General features: G+C 45.2%; 1 protein-coding gene and 1 long non-coding RNA gene across 2 annotated transcripts in view; one reads left to right on the top strand and one right to left on the bottom strand.

Moving 5' to 3' along the window:
• The window catches only part of LOC144754161 (uncharacterized), a 638643-nt gene that overhangs the window by 553636 nt on the left and 67900 nt on the right, over positions 1-17107 (bottom strand). The window lies entirely within an intron of this gene.
• LOC144754158 (E3 ubiquitin-protein ligase TRIM11-like) overlaps positions 1-17107 on the top strand; it is a 102758-nt gene that overhangs the window by 74508 nt on the left and 11143 nt on the right. The gene's annotated exons all lie outside the window — the stretch shown is intronic.

The raw sequence follows: 17107 nt of genomic DNA, 5'->3' as shown, positions 1-17107 counted from the left end.
TGGAAGCGGTTTGTCATTTACTGTACAGAACATCACATCAACCCGCTAGATGCATCCATTCCTAACATCATCTGTTATTTGTTACATCTTTACAAATGCAATCTAGCATATGCTTCCATTCGGATACACTTATCCGCCATAGCGGCTTATCTCCAAAACAGGCAGCATCTCTCTGTTTTCAGGGTGCCTGCCATTAAAGCCTTCCTAGAAGGGCTGAAGCGAAGCGGGTCATTCCTCCCAGGACCCCGCCAGCTCCTGTATGGAACCTCAATGAGGTCCTCACCAGGTTGATGGGCCCACCTTTTGAGCCTCTACATTCATGTGAGATTCAGTTCTTAACCTGGAAAGTGGCTTTTCTCATTGCCATTACGTCTCTAAAACGTGTTAGTGAGCTACAGGCGCTCACTGTACAAGAGCCATTCATTCAAATTCACTCCAACAGGGTGATGCTGCGCACTAACCCTAAAGTAGTTTCGCAGTTTCATGTTAATCAGACCATTGAACTACCCGCGTTCTTTCAAAACCCTGAGACAGTAGCCGAAAGAATGCTCCACACTCTTGATGTCAAACGAGCGTTGATGTACTACATTGATAGGACCAAAGCCTTTAGAAAGACACAACAGCTCTTTGTTGCCTTTTCAGCCCAGCACAAAGGCAACCCCATTTCCAAAGCAGGGATAGCCAGGTGGATCGTTAAGTGTATTCAGATTTGCTATCACAGGCTAAGCGCACTTTAACGGTCCCCCCCAGAGCCCACTCCACCCGCAAGTTGGGGGCCTCCATGGCGTTCCTGGGTAATATTCCTTTGGAAGATATTTGTAGAGCAGCCACATGGTCTAGACCACATACATTTACTAAACATTACTGTGTAGATGTGCACTCCAAACAGCAGGCAGCTGTAGGACAGGCTGTTCTTAAAACACTTTTTCAGACTTCTGCAGCTGGCACAGGCGGCCGCCGTTAATGGAGGGACTGCTGTGTATTCTATGCTATAGATATGAATTCAGCAGCCCACATGCCTCGAACTGAATATGCTACTTACCAGTATGCATCTGTTCTTGGCATGTAGGGCTGCTGACATTCATATTGCCCGCCCTCCTCCCCGGCACCTGTAGCGGCTGCAGACTTTCTTACATTTACTCTTAGCATGGCCATCGCTTACACTGTTACACTCCATCTTTGCCACAATGGCTAAAAACAATCTGAGGATGGAGTCGATGCCCATGCGCACTGTAGTCCAGGGGAGGAGCCACCTATCTCGTGATACTTCGAAGACTCTTCCAGGACAACAATGTGCAACCATCCGGACCCAACACTAGGCGGCAATCTATGCTATAGATATGAATGTCAGCAGCCCTACATGCCAAGAACAGATGCATACTGGTAAGTAGCATATTCACTCTGTACTATCTAACGCAGTGTACTGAGTAGTACTGTACACCTTCTTGTAGCTCTACTTCCCTGCACCATCCATTGCGTTTCACTCATTACGACTGTATACCTTTTGAAGCAGCTTTGTCACTCTGTGCCTTCTAATAGAGTGTACTGACTAGTACAGATCACCTTCTAGCGCCACTGAGATGCACCCCAGTGTCAGAACATTTGCCCCAAGATTTCTCATCCTTCTCTACCTGAAGGACAGCTGTTGAAGCCTGGTTTATTTTTGAGAAGCAGCTTCACCACTTGCGAGCCTTTTTTTTCCTCCTAGTTCTTGCTTCTGCTCTAACTTTGCTGCTTTAAGACTCTTATTTTCCAGTAGTGGGAAAACTTCCAGTAGTAAGGTTGGATGTAATTGTAATAAGGGTTTGCTTATCATGTGACTATTTATTTGACTGGGGTCCTTATTGATTACTGTGAGTACCTGCCGCCTGAATTCGGTCCAGCTCCTCTCCCAGCGTGTAACTGATTCTGTTCTGTTAGCGGTTATTTTTTAGGTCTCGCCTAGGCAGCACGCATGCGCTGCCCTAGTAGGGCCTTTTGCCATCGGTCTTCACTTTTCAAGAGCTGCACTCGTGCTTGTGGCGGCATCCACATTGCGGGATCAAGCAGAGGCGCGCCACAAGCACAAGTGCAGTGCTTGAAAAGTAAAGACTGCGCGAGCACGTACGCCCCACTCCCGGGCTTGTTCTGTTAATTGCTTTCTCTATAAGCAGAGAGAAGTGTGTATATAGATTTGCCACAAGGCAGCGTGAGCAAGCAGAGAGCGGTTTGGAAACATGAGGCTGCATACCCAATCACCTCCAGTCTCTGACGGCGTGTTGCTGGGCAACCGAGTACACCGCCTGCACTCCCAGGTGAAACATGTGCACCCTTGTTTGTGGTGTGTGTGAGCATCCGAAGAGTAGCAGTGCTGTCCCACAGCACTTGACCAAGTATACAATGGCGTTGTACTACTTTGGCAGTTTGGGACTATTTTGGAATTTATTTATAAGCGCTTTTCACAAGCGCAATTGTTTATCGTAAAGTCACTTTTCACAACCACTACTGTGCGCCCGCTCACTTTTTGTGCATGCCCCTCTGCAATTTTCCTCCCTCCTCTTGTGCTACGTGTCCCTTTGTCTAATTACCGCCCCCGCTTTTTGCTCCTCTTATGTTGTTCATCCCTTCTGCCATTAGCATACCTTCCCCTTTCCTGTGGCCGTAGCGGATCTGCCAAACAGGCTTGGTCAGGGAGGCATTTTCAAGTTGAATACAATATACACATTCCTCATACCCCGCAGACGCACCAATCAAGATACGAGATGGCCATTAACTTGATTAGGATTCTCTAATTGTGACTGATTGGCATATGCAGCGGTAGTGCTGTGGACTTCAGGCAATATTTATATATGTGATTTTCTTTTTGCTTGTGTCACGGTGCAAGGTATTAAACAGTTATTACTTTCATGTACCAGAACGAGGTCAGGACAAAGATTCACTGTAGGTGATGCACAGCTGCTTGTTTATTGTCTCAATTTCTGGGACACTTTAGCATCAAAGTCGGGAGCTTCTTGACAGGATGGTTGTTCTGAATGGACAGATGACGTGGTACTCCCTTAATTGCGGAAGTCACTTTGCAGCAATTTCCACAGCTTTATTAGTTGCCAAGATAGACTGATTTATTTGGCCACATACGTGACCCCTGAGTGCCTGCAAATGTTGGTTTAGGGATCATAATGAAAGACTTGTTCAGAAGGGGTAAAGGTTCGAATCCCTGCAGTCCATTCTGATGATCAAATAGCTTTGATTGTAACGATTTGACTACCAGGCATTGGCACCTTTTGCAAGTTATGCAAGCTCTTACTGACCTGTTGCTGTTCACAGATTCAGCTATGGGCAGAATCATAGACATCAATACAACAAAATGGCAGGTGTAGTGGAAGTGACATCACACATCCTTTGACCTTAATGACATCACATTAGGGGATGCCTATGACTACTACTGACTCCAAGGCATGGTGAATAGTGACACGGCTCATGGTCCTCCATGCTAATTCAGCATCATGTCAAGGGAAACCGTGATGTGGCACTCTCCAGCAGTGATAATTAAGAACACAAAAATGGTGAAAGGACAAAAAAACACAAACTACTCTTTCAAGGAACTTGGTTCCTTTGTTCATGCAGTACATAATGCAGGAAATTGACATGCAACCCATCTCTTTGTGTGGGTGTGCAACTCTGATCAAGCCTCTGTCCACAATTCTTCATTCTCAGGAAGTGTCTTAGTCAAACGAAGGTGTACTCCAGCCTTCCTGCTCCATCGAAGTATAGGTGATTTCACACAAGATGCATACACTTGGTTTTCCATTGGTTTCTGGAGGGAGGGAGAATGAGAGATAGGACAGCAGTAGAGGAAACAGGTAGGAAAAGGAATGATATCAGTTCTGACTACTAGTAAACCCTGCTGATAACTGTAGGGTCTAAATAAATACAGGACTCTTCCCAACGTGGGTGTGCTCCTCCCATCATTTAATTAAGATCTACTCACACATACATTTGGTACTAGTTAGGCTAGCCATGTAAACGACATAGATTTACACAGGAAAAGCTGGTAAATCGTTCTCTACATGGTTTGATCAGCTGTTACTAGTCGTTTTCTTGGCTGATTCATGGGGCTGTGTCCCTACCACACATCAAAGTCTAGTCCTCTCTCAGTGAGCAACCTTCCGAATCATGTACAGCACCCATCAGGAGACTTGTTACCCGGATCTCTTGCCCAAGAAAACGCGTGGAGTCGTTCAATTGAAAGAGAGATCTACTGAGCTGTGACCCTGGGCCCAGGGCACTGCTCAAGGCCTCGCACATGGTCACAGATGATCCTAATGGTGATATTACATCACTATTGACATTTTTGATGATATCACTAAAATCATGTTTGCTGACAGTGGGAATATTGCTGTTTAATTGAGTGACCATTTGTTAGAAGGTGGTTCTGACACTAGGGCCGCCCCGGATTTTTCGCTTTTTGAGCACCTAATTATGGAGCTTTTACTGTGGGGGAGCTTCATAATCTGGGACTCGCCCACAGTGAACTCATAATGAAGGAGACTGCATGGAGATTTTACTGGTGTCTGCCTGGCTTGACTAGGCCGCTGCGTAGCAGCTGGAGTATGGGACACTGTGCTGGTTACATGCAGACACGGGTGTGCATGCGTGTGCACACGTGTAGGAGCTGCGCAGGGGAGATTCTTAGCGTGCGCAGTCCAGGAGCAGCTACAGAGTGAATGGTGTGGCAGGACTTATGCAGAATTGGGTGGTGACATGGAATAGGCTTTATACCCTGGAAGGAACATGCCAGGGAAAGTCAGTGCGTTTTACTGTGTTTTCACTTCATTATTCCCCTATGAGGATGTGGGGCCTGTGGAAAAGTAAATTTTGCCATGTTATATGTGCCTACGTGTTCCCCACCCTATGTTATATGTGCATGATCGATATGCATATGTATTCCCCTATGATCAATTAAAGACGCAATTATAGTTGTGTCCAACTCTAGTATGCCAGTTTCCAGTTCTCGTGATAGCTACGAGTATTAGGCCTATGTAGACCTATGTTGCCACGTTTTACAGTGTGCACGTTAATTCAGTAAAAAGTCCCCGTTTCTAGGCCTCAAAAGGGCCCGGACACCAGATTCAACTCCAAGTCTCCTGAACCCTCTCCGAGGAGCGATACAGCCCCCACCTGCATCCCTGACCCTTCACTTACTTCCTGCCTCACAGTGCCCGGCTCGGCCTGGCTTTGCCTGCCTGTCTGCCAAGAGTATGTTATGCTTCTAGTTATCAGTCCAGCCCTCCTTCTCTGCATTCCTAAGCTACTGAATCGCATCAATAGTTTCAGTCATAGTCTAGCCTTTCTGTCTCCATGTAAGAGAAATACTGTATTAATATTCATAGAATATTCCTCGCACACGCAATACATGTAGAATGCATGCACCAGTCTTAGTGCCAAGTAGCCTTTACCCTGATAACTTTTGGATTCTATCAACATGTTCTCCAAACACCAGATACCAGATATGCTTTAGGTACATGTCGCTCTGACTCCGCAGACTTTAGTCTCCTCTTCTAGCGCAGAAGTCATAGCCCCCAGTTCTCCCTAGTAACACGTCATTGTCCGTTTGCGCGCACCACTAGGTTAGAGGTCCCGGCTCCTTAGGTAGCCCCCTCCATGTTTCCGCCCCATTTATGACACTTCTGTTACGTTCATACCACATGTCTATGTATACGCCCTGTACACGCCTCTTGTTACACCTACTTTCACTCTTATCTTTCGCGACTGCTACAAGAAACGCCTACTGCTACGCCTACTGTATTGAATGTAATGTAATTGCTTTGATATATATATCATGGACTGTTATTAAAAGCTAGCGCGCTCATCCCATTCCTGTCCCTGGCAGCTGCTGTGCCATCCTATTCCCATGCAGGCTGTCCTGTTCCTGTCCTTTATGCCTTATTAAAGACCTGCAGACTCAAGATACCTCGAATCCTGACTCTTATTTATTGAGCTATCTGTTTATATGAGTATCCTGAAAAATAGAACCGATATTTAATTATTTATTTACCACATAATGGCGCCCGAACAGGGACTTGCCCTTTCCCCACGCGCCGGCGAAGCCACGCAAGCCCCCTGACCCTCTGCAGCCGTGACGGAACCATACCGTGCACGTGCAGATATTTCTGCTTCAAGTATCCCTCAGGCCCACGGAGGAGACGGAGGTTGCGGTCCAGCATCCAGACGAGGCGGTGTGGAACGCGGCGAGTCCCGACCAGAGCCCAAGCCGAGAGTCCAAGGTCCGAGGTATCCGGAGGCCCACCTGTAACTGAAGTCCGAAGTTCGTAGTCCGTCGTCGTAGCAGTCCAGTCCAGTCCGAGGCCTTCCGTTCTTGCTGCCCGGTGAGTACCGTTGCTGGGGTAGTATCTAGACCGGGTCAATTCATTTGTCTCTGGTCCGTGGGTTTGGGTACGCAAATCCAACACGAAGTGTCCACCTAGGTGGATGCGGGTCCTGACGTGTCTCTTTATGGGACCGGTATGTTTCGTACTGTTTCAGCAGTGCATCTAGTAATTCTAGTAAGTTTTGTTCTCGAGAAATTCATGTGTTCTGTTCTCAGTATACCAGGTAATATTTCTGTCCGAACTGTTATTTTAATGTCATTTAATGTGTTTTCAAATGTCGTGGTATGAGTGATTTGTTTTTCCCAGTCATTATTGTGTTTATCGTGTATTGTATTGTGTCCAGATTCAAGTATAGAATGCCTCTATTTTCTAAATTACGCCAGTTAAAGACCAGAAAAGGGCTGCTCGAGGAAGCAGTCCCCGTCCCTCCTAGGGACAGTCCAGGACATTTTATGTATCACAAGCATGGCTTAAGTGCCATAATATATCTAGATTTATGGTCTGATTATACCAGACATCTCGAAGAGAAATATAGATGGCCTGTATCAGGCACATGGGATGCCGAGTGCATCATGCGAGTAGAAGAAGCATTATGGAAAAAGAAAGCCAGACAGTCCCAGAAAGATGCCATCGAGTTATGGCGCAAAGAATCTCATAAAAGAACCGAAAAAGAAATCAGAAAAACAGAATTAAGTAGAGAATCCTCAGAAAGAGCCCAAGAAAGGGAATTAATCGAAATAGGTGAACGAGTCAAAGCAGAACAGTCAGACAGACAGAGGAATGCCCTTGTTAAGGGTATGTATCCTCTTCTTGCCGAGGGCTTGCCGAAAGCAACCCCGGAGGCATCCAGTAATTTTCCGCCATCACTAGTTCCGACTAAGCTGAGTCATAAACCGACCGCAGCTGATATTTTTCTCTCGTCCTACTTGGACGATACAGTCCCAGAATATGCAAATCCTGTCCCGCCAGCTCCCGTAAATAATGTAATTCCTGTTCCTCCAGCCACTGGTCCCGTGGGTCCAGTGAATGTTACAGCACCTGTTACAGTACCCCCGGTCCAGTCTACAGTACAAGTACCCGCTACATCGGTCACTCTTCCAGCCCGTACAGTACCCACCGAAGATTCCAGTTTAGGAGCCGCGGGGGGAGGTTCTCCTCGTACCCCGCCTCAACACAGACGTATGACGCTACATGAACTAGCGTTACAGCGTACGCCAAAAGTTCATACCTTTACAGATATCAAGCGAGCACTTATTGAATGTCGTTATGATCCAGTTCCAGGCGATGGCCACATGGTCATATATTCATTACGGTTAAGACGGGTGACCGATTATTTGGACACCCTGCCCGATATGAAAGAACACCTAGACAGAATGTATCGTTTTATCCGTACAGGACAGAATCCAGAAAGTATTCGCGAAGCCATGGTTCAGAGGAAAGTCGAGACTCAGCTCATGCTTTTAAAGTTCTTAATTAACTGTTTAATAAGAGAACAAGATTATCCAGGAAAAGATCAAGAAGAAATGAAAGTCCTGACTAGGTGGAGTGACAATATATCCGAGGGAAAACACAAGACACAGAACTGTATAGAGAGTATGTACAAGAAAATACGTAAAGAAATAATAAAGTTACACGAGAAACGAGAAGCAACACAAGTAACCGAGAAAGAGAATGACTCTTCCAGTGGAGAGGTAGACGACGAGAATCCTTCCAGAATAGCGTATGTAGGTAGAACTAGACTTTCCGATAGACATCCACGCCTAGACTACAAGAAAGTTTTCCCTTCTCTAGCACCAGAACAAGTTTCTCTTGAACAAGTATTCCAGATTACAGATAAAATTCTGAAATCACGAATAGGCTATAGTGAGCTTAGTACCATGCATGAACAAGAACTAGCCCGATCAGCAGTCCGATGGACTACTGATTCTACCACGTTTCCTGACGAAATAGTGGCACAAACGTTTCTGAAACTGCCCCCAGCCGAGCAGCGACTGGTGGGTATGTATATGATCCAGCACCTCATCACTCTGTATGAGGATCAGCATTCCGATCCCTGTCCTTTACATGATGTATTAAACGAGTTACTCCAGTACAGATGGAAAGGTCTAGGTACCGATTTAATTAGTGTCATTCTAGAACAGCGCCACAAATATCGAACGTTCCTGAATCCGCATTTTGTTCACGTCTCGCCTCCAGAAAGTAAATCATTCTACATAGACAGACAGCATCCGTTACGAGAAGTACATCCAGTCAAGAAAGAGGGTGGTGGTCTAGAACGAGTATTTGTTTACACCCCTATTACAAAGATGGAACTCTTAGAAATGAAAAAGTTAATTCCCTATCATGATAAAGATCCAGCAGGGTTCCACCGTGAATTAAAAGACATGCTCCGTATGGGAGAATACACGTATCCAGATATCATTAAAATGTTAAAGGTCCTGTTGCCTGCGGGCATATATGAAAAACTCAAAGAAAAAGAATGGGAGGTGGGAGAGAAAAAGATAGATTGGACAGCTTTAGAAGCTGAAGATAATACACGAGTACCAGGTACCGGTCTTGGAGATAAATGTAAAGAATTGCCCGAGTTATTGATACAAGTTTTGCCAAGATTACTAGCCACGAAAAAGGAAGACTGGGATGCAATCTCAGCCTGTAAACAAAAACAAGACGAAGATACTAGTGATTTTTATTCTAGATTCGAGAAATGTTTTATTATTAATAGTGGTCTGAAAACAAGTAGCGAGTCATACCCTCATCTCTTTGTTACTAAACTAGTCGAGAATTCAAGTCCACAAGTTAAAAATCGAGTCCTGAAAGTTGAAAGTACCTGGCAAGCTAATACTCCGTCACAAATGTTACAAATGCTCCAGTATCACCAGAACAGAATCAGGGAAGAGCAAGAACACGAAGGGAGACGTATGAAAGACACGAAAATGAAAGTATTAGTTGCACAATCTGTTCCCCAAGACAGTCAGAAGAGGGGTCCGAATCAAGCCAGTCATCCTGCAGTTCCCGTTAAAGGGGCCTGCAATTATTGTAAACAGCCAGGTCATTTTATAAACGAGTGTGCAGTTCTGAAACACAACATAGCTACTGGTAAGACCAAAGAAAGACCGCGTCCGCCTAGACAAGAACAAATTTTACAGACTTCTCAGTCACCACAGAATGCACAACAGACAGTTACAGTACCGCAGCCGATAGCTGCAACACAGCACGTTACACAGCAGATGTATCAGTATGCACAGTCCGAGTATCCAGAGTACCAGCAGTATTCATGAAACAGCCTAGAGAGGGAGGTAGGCTTGCCTCTCATCGAGATACCTGTAGATCAAGAGGGTCCCTATGTACACAGTCAAGTATTAGGGAAAGACAGAAAGTTTCTGATTGATACAGGGGCAAGTAGGACTACAATCAGTCATGACGAGGTTCCAGGGGCTCCGCTCTCAGGCTCAAAAAATGTTTCCCTTGGATTTTCAGGAAAGCCCATTGTTAATGAAATTTCGAAACCAGTTACTCTAGAAGTAGGTCCATTGTCCCGAACTACAGATTTGTTACTCACGAAGTCATGTCCAGAAAATTTGTTGGGCATTAAGACATTAAAAGAATTAGGTGCAATTATTTGTTGTTCCCCAGAGGGGGTTCGTTTGTTTTTGAGAGACTTTAAAGGTCATTATGTATTACGTGATTTTGATCCAAGATTATTGAATGTACCACAGCATTTATGGGCGCAAGGTCCAACTGATGTAGGATTTATGCAGATCACACCCCATCGTGTGACTCTCAAACAAGGTGTAGTGTTACCACGAATCAGACAGTACAAATTGCCATCTGAGGCTGTAGCAGCCTTATCCAAAATTATTGACGAACTTATTGCTCAAGGAGTGGTTGTAGAAACTGACTCCAATGTATGTAATTCTCCTATCATTCCAATCCTGAAGCGTACTGATCCAAATGCACCTCCAGTTTATCGATTAGTGATTGATCTCCGAGAACTTAATAAATGTATCATTCCGCAGTACCCAGTAGTCCCAGATATTTCTTCTCTATTGACAGCCATTGATTCTGAAGCCACATTCTTCACAGTTATTGATCTCAAGAACGCATTTTTCAGTGTTCCCATTCATCCAGACAGCCAGTTCCTTTTCGGATTCTGTTTAAATGGAAGGAGCTATAAATTCACACGAGCTCCTCAAGGTTTCACAGAAAGTCCTAGCATTTACAGTCAAGCACTTAAAAGACAACTAGACAATATTCACATGCCAACTGACACTGCCCTGCTCCAGTATGTCGATGATCTACTGATCACAGCCCGTTCTGAACGTGACTGCGAACGTGCGTCACTTAAAGTCCTGTATTTTCTGGCCGAGATGGGGCACAAGGTGTCCCCTTCGAAGCTTCAATTCTGTGTCCAGCAAGTGGTCTACTTAGGACACTTACTGTCCAAGAGGGGTAGGCAGTTGACACCTGACCGTATCCAGTTAATAGCATGTCTTCCACAGCCCAAGACCCAGAAGGAGGTACGAGCTTTTATCGGCCTCACTTCTTACTGCAGACAATGGATTCCTCAGTATGCATTTCTAGCCAAGCCACTGATACAGTTAACGACACAGGAGGCAGCCGTATCGACTGTCCTCCCTTGGACCCAGGAACATACACTTGTTTTTAATGAATTAAAGAAAGCTTTATGCCAAGCTCCTGTTCTAGCAACACCGAACTATAGTAAGCCTTTTACACTTTTTGTTACAGAACGTGAAGGTACTGCATTATCCGTTCTCACACAAGATCAAGCAGGACAATACAAGCCCTGTGCTTATTTTTCAAGCACATTAGATCCAGTAGCCCAGGCTCTGCCTGCGTGCCTCAAGTCAGTTGCAGCCACAGCTCTAGCTATCAGACCAAGTGATTCCATAGTATTAGGACATTCCCTGACAGTACAAGTTCCACACTCCGTGGAAGTTCTTTTAAACCGAACACAGACCCAGCACTTGACAATTGCACGTTTAACAGGTTATGAATTGAAATTATTCCAGCCACACATAGAAATCAGACGCTGCAACGTTTTAAATCCCGCTACACTGTTACCCTCAGTTACTTCAAATCCTGCCACACATGACTGTGTGGAAGTTGTTAACACCATGACAAAGCCAAGACAAGACCTGACAGATATTGCATTACCTGACCCCGACCTGACACTTTATGTGGATGTTTCATGTATGAGAACAAGTACAGGAGAACTAGTAGCCGCGTATGCAGTGACTACTGAAACCGAAGTTATAGAGACACACCGTATTGACATCCTGTCAGCTCAAGCAGCAGAGCTAGTCGCTCTGACCCAAGCCTGCATACGTGCCAAGAACCTGAAAGTAAACATATACACAGATTCACGTTATGCATTCGGAGTCGTACACAACTTTGGAGTGCTCTGGCAAGAAAGAGGTTTCATGACTTCTCATGGAACCAAGATTCAGCATGGTCTCCTCATTCAAGCTCTGTTAGATGCAATTCATTTACCGACAGCTATTGCTATCATGAAGTGCAAAGCACATACGAAAGTTACTGATATTATTTCCCATGGTAACGATCTAGCAGATCGAACAGCCAAGCTTACAGCTCAGACTCCAGACATTCCAGTTAACACGACACAGACACACACTCCAGAACAGACTACTTGTATGACAGTTAAGGACCCTACACAAGATGTCATAGATATCCAGTCACATGCTACTCCCGAAGAAATCAAGAAATGGTCCGAACAAGGAGGGGTCCAGACAGATCAAGGATGGTTGACGAAGGGAAAAGCCACATGGTTTCTCCCCGACTCTATGGTTCAAGTCATTATTAATACCGCACATAGTCCTGCACATTTAGGAGAAAAAGCCATGTTAGACAGTATCCAGACCATTTGGTTCAACAAGCATTTACGAGCTGCAGCCAAGCAGAAAGTCCGTACCTGTATGATATGTTGTCAGTTCAATCCAGGTAAAAGTGTCCCGGTGGAACAAGGTGGTTTCCAACCTCCTGACCACCCTTTTGAAGTCCTCCAGATGGATTACATTCAGATGGAGCGATGTCGAGGTTTCAAGTATGTCCTCGTAGTTGTATGCGCTTTGTCCAGGTGGACAGAGGCATATCCAGTTCCAGATTACACAGCTGCGACCACTGCCAGGCAGTTGGTTCGTGAGTTCTTTCCCCGCTATGGACTCCCTAGGGTCGTGTATTCAGATAACGGCCAGCCATTCTCATCCGAGTTAATGAAGCAAGTTTCCCTTCTGTTAGGGTACCAGTGGAAGTTCCATTGTGTACGCCATCCTGAAGCAGCCGGTCTCGTAGAGAGACATAACCAGACTCTGAAAATCCGCCTTGCCAAAATATGTAAAGAGAAAGGTGTAGACTGGCTCGTAGCCCTGCCAGTTGCTCTATTCTATATGCGCATGGTTGCACATTCCAGATCAGGTCTGTCCCCGTATGAGGTCGTATTCGGCCGCCCTCCAAATATGTGGGGTACACCTAGACCCCGAAAGATTACCAATGTTTCCAGTAATATGCTGACAGATTACCTAGCTTCCTTGATGTCTGCCCTACACTCTTGTCGTTCACAGGTTGCCGCCGCATTTCCAGACCACACCGAGGTGAAACCGCATGAAGTCGTTCCAGGCAACCTGGTATTAGTGCGCAACTTCGATCGTTCAAGCCCGCTGGAGCCCCGTTGGAAGGAGCCCCGGATCGTCTTGCTTACAACAAGGACAGCAGTAAAGCTTGAAGGAAGAAAAGGATGGGTCCATCTGAGCCATATAAAGAAGTTCCATGGATTGCGAGAAAAGACATTTGCTAAGGACTGCCTTATTCCTAAAGACTGCCTAAAAACAGACTCTGAACTCAAAGTTCCCCTGTTAGAGAAAACTCCGCAGCAGGAGTATAAACTGAAACTTCGGTCTAGTAAAATAAGTCAGCCAGTTTAATTGTCTAAGTCCCTCTCGGGTGAAACGGTTAGACAGGTTCCTGACATGTATGAGATAGACCCACACAGTGAGAGAGTTAGTCAAAACTCTAAAAGATGTATCATCATTTTATCTTTCTTGTTATTTTTGAGTCTTATGGTTTCCTGCACAAGTTATGCTTTTCATGTATGTTTTCCAATTTCACATGTACATATGTTTTCCAATACTACAGTAGAGCACACATTTAGTGATCTGCCTCCTCACGAGCTATCCTATCGTCTTGCTATGCGCAATAATACCTTTATCCGAATGCTACATTATTCACACCAGACCAGCAATGCCACTAATTGTTGGGTGTGTGGTCGACTCCCCCCTTTCCAGACACCAAAGGGAGTTCTGCCACTCTTTCCTTATCCATTTTCACATAATGGTTCGTGTGGAGCATGGTCCACGTTAACGTCATCCTCAACTGATATGTCCCTTCTGAATCGAACATGTTTCCCAGACAAGCAAGGTCTTCCCCATAGAACAGGGTTAGATCTAGAAAATGAAGTATATGATTTAGGTAATTATTCTTCGAATTTCATGGTCCTGAATGTTCAGTCCGATACTACTCCAGATTTACCTGCTATTTCAGTACTACCAGTCAAAGGCGAATTATGTGTCAGAAAGAATGGTTCCGTACATGTAGGACATAGTGATTGTACTACTATTGTCAAGTATAGTGACAGTGGGAAATCTATTTTCAAAGCCTCACGTCATTCTTATTTTGTTTGTGGTCAGACCGCATATGTTCGTCTGCCCCTTGATTGGGATGGAACTTGTTACATTGCCTTCCTACTGCCACCAGTTTTTCTAGCCCCATCTGATTATCACAGAAACACACATCTAGTACACCTTAGACATAAAAGGGAGATCGAGTCCCCGATTGTCGATCAAACTGAAACTACTCTAGAACAGTATCAAGACTTCAATAAAGGTTTCTTCTTCTTTATAGGCCCTGTCCAGAATAGTAAGTTAATACGTAGGTTAACCAGAACCCTTGAAGCAGTAGTGAATGAGACTACTTCTGCTCTAGGTAACTTAACTGAAGAGCAATCTGCTATGAGATTTGTCGTGCTCCAAAATCGTCTCGTTCTTGACGTCATACTGGCCGATAGAGGAGGAGCATGTAGAGTCATCGGATCTAGTTGCTGCATTTTCATTCCTAATAACGCGCCGTCTGTTTATTCAGCTATAACCAGACTTCATAAAATTGCCCATCAGTTACACCAGAATCCAGGCACCTGGACATGGTCCGGTTGGCTCTGGAGTATAATTTCTGCCTGGGGATGGAAAGTATTGTCATTCCTAGGTATAGCAGTAATGATCATATTCAGTTGCTGCCTCTGTTTACAATGTGGCCCTGCGATTTGCGGCATTTGTGCTACATCCTGTATTCCTAGTCCTAAGTCCCGTTCCAAGACAATTCGAGACGAGCAAATGATGCTATATGAAATGATAGATGGTATCATGAATATTGATGTTTCCTGATGGAAACGTAGGGCACAAGGAGGGAATTTGGAAAAGTAAATTTTGCCATGTTATATGTGCCTACGTGTTCCCCACCCTATGTTATATGTGCATGATCGATATGCATATGTATTCCCCTATGATCAATTAAAGACGCAATTATAGTTGTGTCCAACTCTAGTATGCCAGTTTCCAGTTCTCGTGATAGCTACGAGTATTAGGCCTATGTAGACCTATGTTGCCACGTTTTACAGTGTGCACGTTAATTCAGTAAAAAGTCCCCGTTTCTAGGCCTCAAAAGGGCCCGGACACCAGATTCAGCTCCAAGTCTCCTGAACCCTCTCCGAGGAGCGATACAGCCCCCACCTGCATTCCTGACCCTTCACTTACTTCCTGCCTCACAGTGCCCGGCTCGGCCTGGCTCTGCCTGCCTGTCTGCCAAGAGTATGTTATGCTTCTAGTTATCAGTCCAGCCCTCCTTCTCTGCATTCCTAAGCTACTGAATCGCATCAATAGTTTCAGTCATAGTCTAGCCTTTCTGTCTCCATGTAAGAGAAATACTGTATTAATATTCATAGAATATTCCTCGCACACGCAATACATGTAGAATAATGCATGCACCAGTCTTAGTGCCAAGTAGCCTTTACCCTGATAACTTTTGGATTCTATCGACATGTTCTCCAAACACCAGATACCAGATATGCTTTAGGTACATGTCGCTCTGACTCCGCAGACTTTAGTCTCCTCTTCTAGCGCAGAAGTCATAGCCCCCAGTTCTCCCTAGTAACACGTCATTGTCCGTTTGCGCGCACCACTAGGTTAGAGGTCCCGGCTCCTTAGGTAGCCCCCTCCATGTTTCCGCCCCATTTATGACACTTCTGTTACGTTCATACCACATGTCTATGTATACGCCCTGTACACGCCTCTTGTTACACCTACTTTCACTCTTATCTTTCGCGACTGCTACAAGAAACGCCTACTGCTACGCCTACTGTATTGAATGTAATGTAATTGCTTTGATATATATATCATGGACTGTTATTAAAAGCTAGCGCGCTCATCCCATTCCTGTCCCTGGCAGCTGCCGTGCCATCCTATTCCCATGCAGGCTGTCCTGTTCCTGTCCTTTATGCCTTATTAAAGACCTGCAGACTCAAGATACCTCGAATCCTGACTCTTATTTATTGAGCTATCTGTTTATATGAGTATCCTGAAAAATAGAACCGGTATTTAATTATTTATTTACCACAGGCCCATGGCTAAAATGACTTCCACAAAGCCTACAGATTCCAGACATGCAGTAAAGTCCATTGTAGAGTAGGTGAAAATAAGTATTCTGCAGAGTCCAAATTCATATTTGCACTGCTTTTGGGTCATGCAGAACTGTCATATTTCTCTGAGCCAGCCATGACCAGACCCAGGCTGAGAGTTGACCTCAGCTGGATGGATTGATAACCTTTCTTCCACAAGCTAGGGCCTCCTCTCCACAAAGAAGAAGATGGGTGGGGCTACAGGCTCATCCATTAGCAGCTGTCACTGGGTGCCAGGCACCAGGCTGCCCCAAGAAGGAAAGAGTTGGGTTTCAGAGGCCATGTGGCCAGAGACACTGGATGACTCAATTTTTAACAAACCAAGAGGCTGGACAAGAAGGAGGGAGCAGGGGCAGGGAAGTGATGTGTCGCTGTTTGATAGCTCTAGACCCAGTCACCGCTGATACGCAATTCAACTCCTGGCTCTCCCAATCACTCGACTCCCTTCTCCCCAAAATAAGCATCTTGAAACGAGCCAAAAGAGTCAACCCTGCCCCTTGATACACCCCGGAGCTTAAACTGCTACGTAAGGAATGTAAAAGGACAGCGCGCATCTGGAGGAAGGACGGATCCATATCCAAAAAAGACGCCTTCCGTTCCTCCATAAGAACTTATAAAACGGCCTTACGCAACACTAAAAGCCAATTCTTTGATGAAAGAATAAAAAACTCTTGCTGTTCGGCCAGAGAAACGTTTGCCATCATGAAAGAACTACTCAAAGTCCCTATGTAAAAAGGGTCAACCCATATCGCACCCGATGCCCCGGCTGCTGGTGCTGGGCGACTCTTCGTTTCTATCTTGAATAATTACCAAATAAAGAGACGGGCACTGGAAGTAGGAAAACAAGAACAGGGTTTATTTCTCATGAGGAGAGCCTGTCCTTTGGGACACTCGCATAGTGTCTTCGGGAGGTGCTCTAACAAGTTTCTCTGAGGCTTCGTCTTTTATACACAGGTTGGTGACACACAGGCATCCTTCA

Source organism: Lissotriton helveticus, chromosome 5_1 (assembly GCF_964261635.1).
Source record: "Lissotriton helveticus chromosome 5_1, aLisHel1.1, whole genome shotgun sequence".
Classification (NCBI taxonomy): domain Eukaryota; kingdom Metazoa; phylum Chordata; class Amphibia; order Caudata; family Salamandridae; genus Lissotriton; species Lissotriton helveticus.
This window is presented reverse-complemented; position numbering and strand designations above follow the sequence as displayed.